At 59.7% G+C, this 9,258-nt stretch overlaps 1 long non-coding RNA gene across 1 annotated transcript; it reads right to left on the reverse strand.

The window, feature by feature from the left end:
- LOC106630879 (uncharacterized) lies at positions 1-4,463 on the reverse strand. Its single transcript, XR_001334261.3, has 3 exons — positions 4,291-4,463; positions 2,403-2,589; positions 1-226 (listed from the first exon to the last, which is right to left on the reverse strand). It is a non-coding gene; the product is annotated as an uncharacterized LOC106630879 (long non-coding RNA).
- Between the last annotated feature and the right edge of the window lie 4,795 nt (positions 4,464-9,258).

Raw genomic sequence — 9,258 nt, forward strand, 5'->3', positions numbered from 1 at the left:
TCCCCTCATAAGCACTTTAATGTGTGTTCGCAGCCTGGCTGATCCCCACAGCCATGGAAATATTAGGTTGACGGATGTGGTCTGTCGCCAGTGCTCCCTCAACGGGTCTGCCTGTCAGCTCGCCGATGATGACATTAACACAGGAAGAAAGTGATGACAAATGCCCGTTATCAGGGAACGAGGCCTGTGACAAATCGCACGGCGCCTCGCGAGCAGCCCCATTACGCTGTAATAAAAAAAGATGGATGGCTCAGCGCACCGGGGCCCCACGCTAATGCGATTTTGCCTGGTCTCTCCGGGTTCTAATTAAGGCAGAAAACAGAGAACGAACAGGAGTCCCCTGTGCCCCCACCCAGCTCCCCCCTCAGACACCCTGTGGTGATGGGCGCTCGCCCTCAGGGATGATGCCCCTCCAGCCATCCCCGTGCCTCAGCCCCTTGGGAGAGGGGTTTTGGGAGGGATGCTGATGGACAAGAGGTGCAGATGTCTGCTGGGGGGCTTGTGGTAGAGGTGGGGGCTGGGGGGGACCCCCCAGACTGTGTCTGCCCATCCCGCCTCTGCTGGGTGGTCTCAAGGCTCCTCCATCCAGGGCGAAGGGAGGAGGGGGGACACGGCCACTGTCAAGTACGTCACTTGCAGACAAATGTCACCTCCACCATCTGCTGCAGCATGTGAAGTGGGGGAGGTTGCGCTGCGTGGTGGAGAGGGGCCGGGACAGCGTCACCCAGGGAAGAGGCTCAGCTGCTGCAGAGCAGGGCCACCAGGCCCTGTGGGCACAGACAGGGGGTGGCCACCGAGGGGCTGAACAGTAAGGGGTCCCTGGGACGCTTGTGGGAAGCATCATCTTGCTTTGGGACAGGAGTGGGAGAAGGCAGATTGGGGGGGGGGTTGGGTAGGGGGGTGGTGTCAAACCCCTCCCTGGGAGATGCGGCTGTTGGTACCCACTGTGCAGTGCCCTTGGTGGCAAGGAGACAGCCACAGCTGCCAGGGAGGATGGGAGAGGGCCACATCCAGCGCCCACTGGGGGAAGGGAGCTGTGAGCCCCCTGCCACGGTGCACTCAGTGAGGATGCACACCCCACAGCCCCGGGATGGAGTGCCTAGGCTGTGCATGCAGGCACCTCTCCTGACAGAGCCTGCACCTCCCCGCTGCCCCCCACCTGCTGTAGCTGGGTGTCCCCCCATACACCCGACTGCCTGCACACCCCCTGCCCCCTCCCAGCACTTCAGCAAGGGGGTGGGTCCAGTCTTCCTCCCCACGTCCTCGGCCCCTTTGGGTGTTTTCACTGGGGTGCGGGGGAAAGATGTGCAAGTGATGGTCATTCCCCATCCTCTCCCCAGACACCTGAAGAGCATCCACAGATGTGGTCAGACTGGCAGGGTGTCTCCGTGGGCTATAGATAGCCCCACCAGCGCCTTCAGTCCAGGTCCTGAGAGAGGACCGGTTGCGCTGTCATTGGGGTCCCTCTGCATGGCTCGCTTCGGCCCCGTCAGCGCCTTGCAGGCAGGCTGAGAGGCCACACTGGTGGGCTTTTTCCATCTTCTCTGCATGTGCAGAAGGGCTGGGCAGCCCCCGCCCTCGCCACACCTGATGTGGGTGATGCTAAGGGGATGCAGCCAGCCCCTGCACGCACTCTGCACCCTGCAGGAGAGCGTGGAGCAGCCATCTCCTGCTGCGGGGTACGGCTAGACCCAGGTGTGTTATTTACCTTAGGCCAGGCAGTTTGCAGGCTAAGACACTCCAGTTCTTTTGCTCTGTGGTGTGCATCCCCACAACTCTAGGCAGGGCACAGCAAGGCATGGGGAGCAGATGGCACAGGGGCCTGCCGGGGGATGTCACCAACCTTGGGCAACGGAGAAGGAGGCTTGGATGCAGCCTGCTCCCTGCCTGGGCATTGCGTTGCGCTGCTCTGACTGTGCTTTAGAAAGTAGTTTTTCTTTTTAGTGAAGAGCTGGGTTTCTTCAGGAGGGATCTGTGAGTGATTCCTGTCATGTCCTGGGGAACTGGTCATTTCAGGGAGCTTTTTTTTGAGCTCCCACTTATTTACTGCTCCCTATGCCCCTTCCACCTGCTCAGGCCTTCAAAGGGGGGTTGATAAACTTGAAATATTGCTGGAGCAAAACTGGTCCCAAATGGCAACCGTTTTCAGTGGTAGCATCCCAGCTCTGTAGTAAAAGCTGCTGATCTGGAGCCAGACTCACCTATCTGTACTCATCAACTTTTACATCCCAGATCTAATTTTAGGCCTGTTCAGAGTGAGAGCTGAGCAACGTCCTCCAACAGCTTCTTCTGAAATAAGCTCAGCCTCCGGTGCTGTCTAGCAGCATAGATTTAACCTGCTTTCCCAAAGCCAGCAGCCAAAATAAGTGGGGAAGCCATAGAAATTATTTTAAACAAATCACCTTTGCTGAGATCCAGCTGGGAATGCATCGAGCTCCCGCTTCTGCTGTGGATTCAGACCAGAGGATGTGCTTCTTCAGCTGGGCTGAGCTTTGGATGCTGCACTTGGACCTGTCAGTGGTCAATGCTCAAGGATGGTGCAAACCACAAGCTGCTGTTGCCTGAATCCAGCTTAGCCTAAGAAGGGCCCTAAAAAAAAAAAAGGTCACCACCATAATGTTGCAAAATGACCTGCAATGGGGTCACACGAATGACTCGATAAACTTGTTGGGGAGGAGTTGCTTGTGAGGGTGTGAGCTTTCACCGCAGCCTTGCAAAGTTAATGCTCCTTGTTTGAGAAACAGGGAGGAAAAATGTGTGTTGTCAGTTGGAAGTGTCAGTCTGGACACCAGCGGATGCCTCCGTTTGCACACAGGAGCAGGAAGCCTGGTGGGACCACAACAGACCCATTGCATCTGTGGGACGGCCAGGCAGTGCCAGGAGAGCCATGCAGCCCTGCGTGTCCGGCTGAGGGGGTGGCAGCCAGCACACCCCAACCCTTGGCAGTACAGCCCACCGAGACAGAGCCCATCCCACCACGGGCAGGCAGATACTGCTTATCTCTGGGAAAGTCCTGGTGTCTTAACATGGCTACGGTTTGCTACCTTCTCATCCTTCCGCAGCAGAGAGCACAGGCAGGGTGTCAGCAAGGCTGTGCTACATATGCAGCATCAACCTGAAATTTAGGCCAGACCAGGGACATGTAACTCCAGCCAAGGGCAGCACAAACAATTGCCATAAACCCAGCCCTGGTCCTGTCTCAAAGATGGTCTTAAGGGAGAGATTTGTGCAGACACTTCGGGGGGATGCAGTTTTCACCCCAGGGACTGTCTCAGCCTCAGGACCCTGCTCTGCCCCTGGGATCACATGTGCCACCCTGTCGGTAAGTCCTTGGCCGAGCCAGCACACTCTGTGTGTAAACTACACTGTAGAGAGAGCTGCTCCTGGCAAAACAAAGCCAAATCAGGAGCATCGGGAGACTGGGCAAGCAGGGAGCTCCTGCAGTGCAGCCGAGGGGTGGGAGCCCTCCAAGCAACAGGACCGTGGCTGTGTTTGTTGCCAGTTTCCCCTCCGCTGCCTGGGCAAAGCTGTGCTCCTGCCAGAGCAGGGAAACCCCAGCCCGGGGCACACGGATGACATTAGCCATGGTAGTGCCGCCCCTGGGGGACACCTGGGTCCTGCCCAAGCACAAGACAGCAAGGGAATCGCTGTGCTGCGTAACCGCTCCTGTGGAGCTTCAGGAGTCAGAAACCTTGTTCTTCTTGTGCTCTCATCACTTTTTAAAATGTTCTGCCTTATTGCTGGACAGTGGGGAGCTCTCAGTGTGTGGTCAGGAGCAGGGCAGGTGTTTTTTATAGTGTCCCCAAGGACTCCCCTCAACCCACTCAGACCACCTAGACTGGTCAGGCTGGCATCATCCCAGGACGGGGAGCAGCTGCTTGGTGGGTATGGGAATATCTAGGTTTACAGCCATGCTGAGGTCCCACCTCAGTAGTTGCTGCAGGCAGGGATACGGCAGCTGATACGGCTGTCCCCAAAGCTCAACTGCCATAGTCTGGCCGTGTTGCTGGGCTGGTTATCCAGTCCAGCTGGGAAAACAAACAGGGCTTATTGCCGAAACGCATGGAGAGTACGCTGCAATGGGGCCGAGTGACACAGGGCCCATACGCACTGGAGTGGGAGCAGGTCAGAGACCTAGAGAGATATGTGTCCCAAAGGGGGAGCAGGAGGAGTGTAACCCCCCCCGGAGACTTCTGCACCCCAGGGCTGATGGATCAAGTAGGAGGTGGGAGCAACACACCAATGGGGATCATGCTTCAGGCCACACTGTGGCATCACATTTTGCTGTACCTGTGCCAGGTCCTCGTGGTCCCTCATCCCAGCGAGTCCTAGGCGGGGGCTGGGCTCAGACCCCTGTGCCCTCCCTGGCTCTGCTGTCAGTGTTCATGAAGCCATCAGCGCGTGGGTGCCTCAGATTCACCTCCAACAAGAAGCCACCCCTCCAGGCTTGCTGCTGCTGACCCAGGACCCTCTGTGGTGAAAGTGGGAAGAGAGCATGGTCAGGAAGAGCCCTCAGGAGTAGGGGACAGGGACAGGGTGGAGGGGGACACGCTGGGAGCTATGCCTGCCCCAGCTCTGCTATCCCTGGCTCTGGGTAGCTGAGCCATTGCAACCGGGAGCCTCGGCAGCCCCCCTGCCCTGTGTCCCCCCTCCTTGGCCCCATACCAGCCACTTCACTTTCGCTGTAGCTCTGCTGACCTGCCATTAGTTATAATGCCTGAGCCAAAGCAGGAGGTCAGCGCAGGCTGGCCCGAACATAAATCAGCTCCCTATGGGCGAGGAGGCTGGGGCATGGCAGCGACAGGTGCCCACCACGCGTTGCAGGAGGCCCCCTCAGCCCTGGGATGCTGCCCAGGCATGGAGGCCTCACCCCCTCTTCTCATCCAGCCGGCATCCCCAGGGGACCCTGCTGTCCCCTCAGCAGATCCTCGGGGCGATGGAAGCACCGAGCCACCCGCCCCGGGGGACGAGGGACACGGTGGGGTCCAGCCAGAGAGAAGTTGCGTGTCCCCCCAAAACGAAGCAGCGGGGCTGAGCCCCCCACAGCCCAGCGAGGGGCTGGGGGACCCGCCCGCGAGGTGCCTGCAGCAGGACCGGGGGCCACCGGGGGCCGTGTGGGCAGCGGGTCGGAGGGCTGAGGGGGCAACCTGGGGCCACCTCCCGCTGCCCTGCGGGGGGGCACCTGGGTGGACGGGGGTCCCCCCGCCACGGGGCTGGCTGGCAGCCCAGCGCGGCCCATCCCCGGTCCTCCAGCTCCCTCTGCTGCCTGCGAGGGCGGCGGCCGCCCGAGCCCACCGCGTCGGGGCCGGGCCGGCCGGGAGCAGCTCCCCAGCCGCCCAGGGACCCCGGTAAGGTGCTCACCCACGGGCGACAGGGCCACCGCACCCGCAGCCCCACCCCACCCCCACCCCCCCGGTCCACCGCCCTGGAGAGGGAGTGCGGGCGGGGGAGCTGCTGGAGGCATGGGGGACCCCAGCCCTGGGCAGCCCCCGGGCAGCTGGTCAGCCCTGCGAGGGCCAAGTGGGTGGCTGCAGAGCCTGGAGACCCCAAGAAGGGCCAGACCATGGCGAGAGTGCAGCCTCCATACTAGACACTGGGGACTCCACGCAGGGACGGTTCTGAAGGCCAGGCGTTTGTAAACCACTCCTTTCTGCTGAGGTGATTTTTTTTCCTCTGGGTAGACACAGGTGTCCGTGCACGCACCCTGCGAGTATCAGGAGCTGCAGAGCAGCCAGTCTATTTCTTTTTAAAAGTTGACATAAGCAGGTAAATTATCCCCAAGTAACACATTTACCACAAGAGGAGAAACGTCGGCGCTGCTGCCGCCGCCGGAGCAGGAGTGCCTGCCTCCCATTGCCCACGGTGACAGGGAGCCTGAGTTACGGCCCTGTTGGAGAGACAGCAGGTTTGTAAATGCCTCTGTTTGTGCTGTTTTCCAGCCTGATCAGAGCCCATTGATCACTGGGACAGGAGTAAAGCCAGTGAAGAGAAGCAGGAGTCAAAAAGGTGGAGGCACACGGCCGGAGCCATGCCAGGCACTGGGGACGTGCAGGGATGCTTAGATCTGGCCTTCCCTGGGACACCTCTGTGTCCTTTCCCCTCTGACGATCCCTGGTCCGAGGGCACAGCCTGCATCTTTCACCCCTCAGACAAGCTGCTTTGCTTGGACTCAGACAGCGATCGCAAAAGGGTTTAAGTCAGGACCCCACGGCACCGCAGGGGAAGGTCCCTGTGCCGGGGGGCACCAGCAGAGAGCCTCATGGCACGTATATTCCATGTGAAACAAGACTGCTTTGGGGGCGAGGACTGTGCCTTTATTTGGCCACATCTCACAGCTACTAAATGCTACCCAGGCTTCTTGAGAGCTGGGGTGCTCTTTGCACCCAGTGAAAACCAGACCCTGCCCAAGGAGCAAACAGCCTCTGGAAATGCAAGAAGGAGGGAAACTGAGGCACAGAGCAGCAGTGTAGCGAGTGGGCACATCCTGGGTTTGAGCCAGGGCCTCAGTACTGGACTTTTACAGCCTCAAGACCTCGCTGTAGCACAGCCAGTGTTGTGAGACTTACCTGAGCAACGTACAAACTGCTTGGAGTGAATTTTCGCCCAGAGACAGGTGAAGGAGGGGTCATTTGCCCAGTGTCTGCCATGAACCTGAGCAGCCCGGGACTCGCCCCCCACACACACACACCGCAGCAGCAGCCCAGCTGCTTGCACACACAGTGAGCATGGAGGAGGCACCACAGCACCACGGGACAGGGCAGAATGGGGGTCATGTTGGACCCCCCGCCTCCCAAAAGCCTCTCCCTGGGAGGGGGGCATACCACACAGCTACTCCAGGCACAGAAGCTGCCCCATCAGAGCTGGTGTGCTTTAGGCACGCGGTTGCTGCCCCCACCATGAAGTTGCCCACCCTCTCTCCCTGTGCCCTGCAAAGCTTAGGGGTGGCCAAGGGACTGTGTTGAATCAGGGCACTCTGCTCATGAGATCTTACTTGCAAGTCGCAGGCAGGTTGTTTCCTATAGCACAGGTAGGGAAACTGAGGCGGGAAGGGCTGCTGGGACTCGGGGAGCAGGGGAAGGTGACAGTGGGCCTGTCCTGGCTGCACCCTCACTGCTAGAGCAGAGGGAAAGTCACTTGTCTACCAAGCACGAAGCCCCTGCACAGACCACCTCCATGGGATTGGGGTCAGCATCGCCCCACTCAGCCGGGGGGATGATCCTGGGTTGCCCGAGAGGGCACCGTCTCCAGGCTTTGCTCCTCCAGAGACAGGCTCATGCTCCACTAGAGGACATGGCACAGCACCCTGTGACATATGCATGCCATGTTCCCATCAGGGCAGTCCTGCCATCACCTGGGTGGACCTTCCCCCAGCCAGAGACCACCCGTGCTGGAAACAGGGACACGATACAGAGCATCGGTGCTGGGACCTGGTGCATCCCCTGCTGCATCCCTCACTCCTGCTGCCCACCGACTGCCAGGCAGGGCTCTCGCTCTGTATCCACTGGCCCTGAGGATGCCCCGCAAGGTGCTCTGCCCCCAGCCAGGCCCCCCCTCGGCTGCACCCCAGCACCCCCTTCACTTGCACTCCATGCCGCACTGACGTCGCCCTGGCCATCAATAGTGCTTGGTTAATTAATTTGATGAGACCAGCAGGGACTGCACTTTGCATTTAGCGAACTTCTGAGAACTTCCAACCTCATCTTCATAATTGGCCTCATAAATTTGAGGAAAGAGAGAAATCAGCAAAGCCAGAAGAGTGCGGGAGGCAGGAGAGGCCCTGCACGCAGGCGGGCGGGCACGTGAGAAGTGACTCTATTCAGTGTCCTTATTTAATTTTATTGCACAGATCCATCTTCACCCGCCCCCTCCCTGCCTAGCCCTCTCCCTCCTGCTCTCCCTGCTGGGTTCACCTAATCATGATAAATTCATATTCATTTCCCTGCCTGCTCCGGCGGGGGGAGCAGCTCCCTTACATTCGCCCGGCTGTGCTGCCATTAGCAAATATTTACTCACGAATACGAAGCACCAGTGTTAGGAGCCAAATCACCCCCTCTGCACCCCTTTTTCCCTAGCTCTGGCACCCTCCTACCCCTGCACGAGGACAAGGACAGTGACTCAGGATGGGCGTTCTCCCTGCAAGGTAGGGAGCAGGGTGGGAAGAGCTGCCATAACGCTCAAAGCTGCGGTGACTTGGCCCAGGCTTTTTCTTCCTTTTACCCCGGGGGCCAGAGAGGCTTGATGGGGGGACAGAAACTGCCTGACCCCATCTGGACCCATCTTGGGGGTGCAGACATTGTGGGGTGGGAGCCAAGGGCTCTGTGGCAAGAGCTGAGCATCTGTCCTGGCTCCCCGACTTTCCATTCAGTCTGTAAGTGCTGCTGCATTTGGGTTTATTTTTAATTTTCAGGATGATCAGACTCACAGCCAGGGAGGGCGGGAAGGGGGTGCACTAGGGGGGAGGAATAGCTGAAGCCCCTTCCTGGGAAGCAGGAACCAGGTGACACCTCATCAGAGAAGGCTAAAACCATCTTTGCTCACCCTGCATGCACCCATCCTGGGGGCTCAGCACCCACCCCTCCTCCCAGGCACCACCAGGAGCCCCATCCCTTGTCCTCCTTCACAAGTGTGGCACCCCAGGATTTAGAAGAGGCAGAAGGTGTGCTGGGGTAAGGGGGGGGCCAGGTCCTGCCTTGCTGCAAGGGCACAAGAGGGGTCTCAGAGGAGCATGTGGCCTCAGGGGATGCCAGGCTGGAGGTTAGGCCCTGGGCTGGGGTCTGCAAGTGACTGGGAGAATGGAGGGCAGGATTAGGGGCACGAAGAGGAGACTCGTGTGGGGCAGCTCCATCCCCCCCACGCAGGGGCTAGCCCAGGGCTGACTCGGCAGGCCGCAGGGTCTAGCCCTTTATGCTTCCTCCCTTGCGCCAGGACCAGGGAGAAGCAGGAGCCTTAAGGACCCAGAAACGTCACCCCAAGCTGCTCTGGACGAGCTCCTTACTGTGCTCCTTCACCTCCCGCACCTTAGCAAGCTGCACCCAGGGCGGATGGTCCCCATCCATCCTTGGCCCACTTGGCTGCAGCTGGCCACAGGAGGGGCCTCTGCCCCCTCCAGAGCTCCTGGGCAGGGTCTGCGGGGTGAGAGGGGACAGACGTCAGGCCCCTGCCCCCCCAGAGCAAGGGGCCGGCAGGACTTCTCAGCCAGCAGCCTCCACGTGGCAGACAAGCACTAGGGCCACCCTCCTGCCATTTCCCACACATCCC

This window comes from Falco cherrug, chromosome 9 (genome assembly GCF_023634085.1).
Source record: "Falco cherrug isolate bFalChe1 chromosome 9, bFalChe1.pri, whole genome shotgun sequence".
Taxonomy (NCBI): domain Eukaryota; kingdom Metazoa; phylum Chordata; class Aves; order Falconiformes; family Falconidae; genus Falco; species Falco cherrug.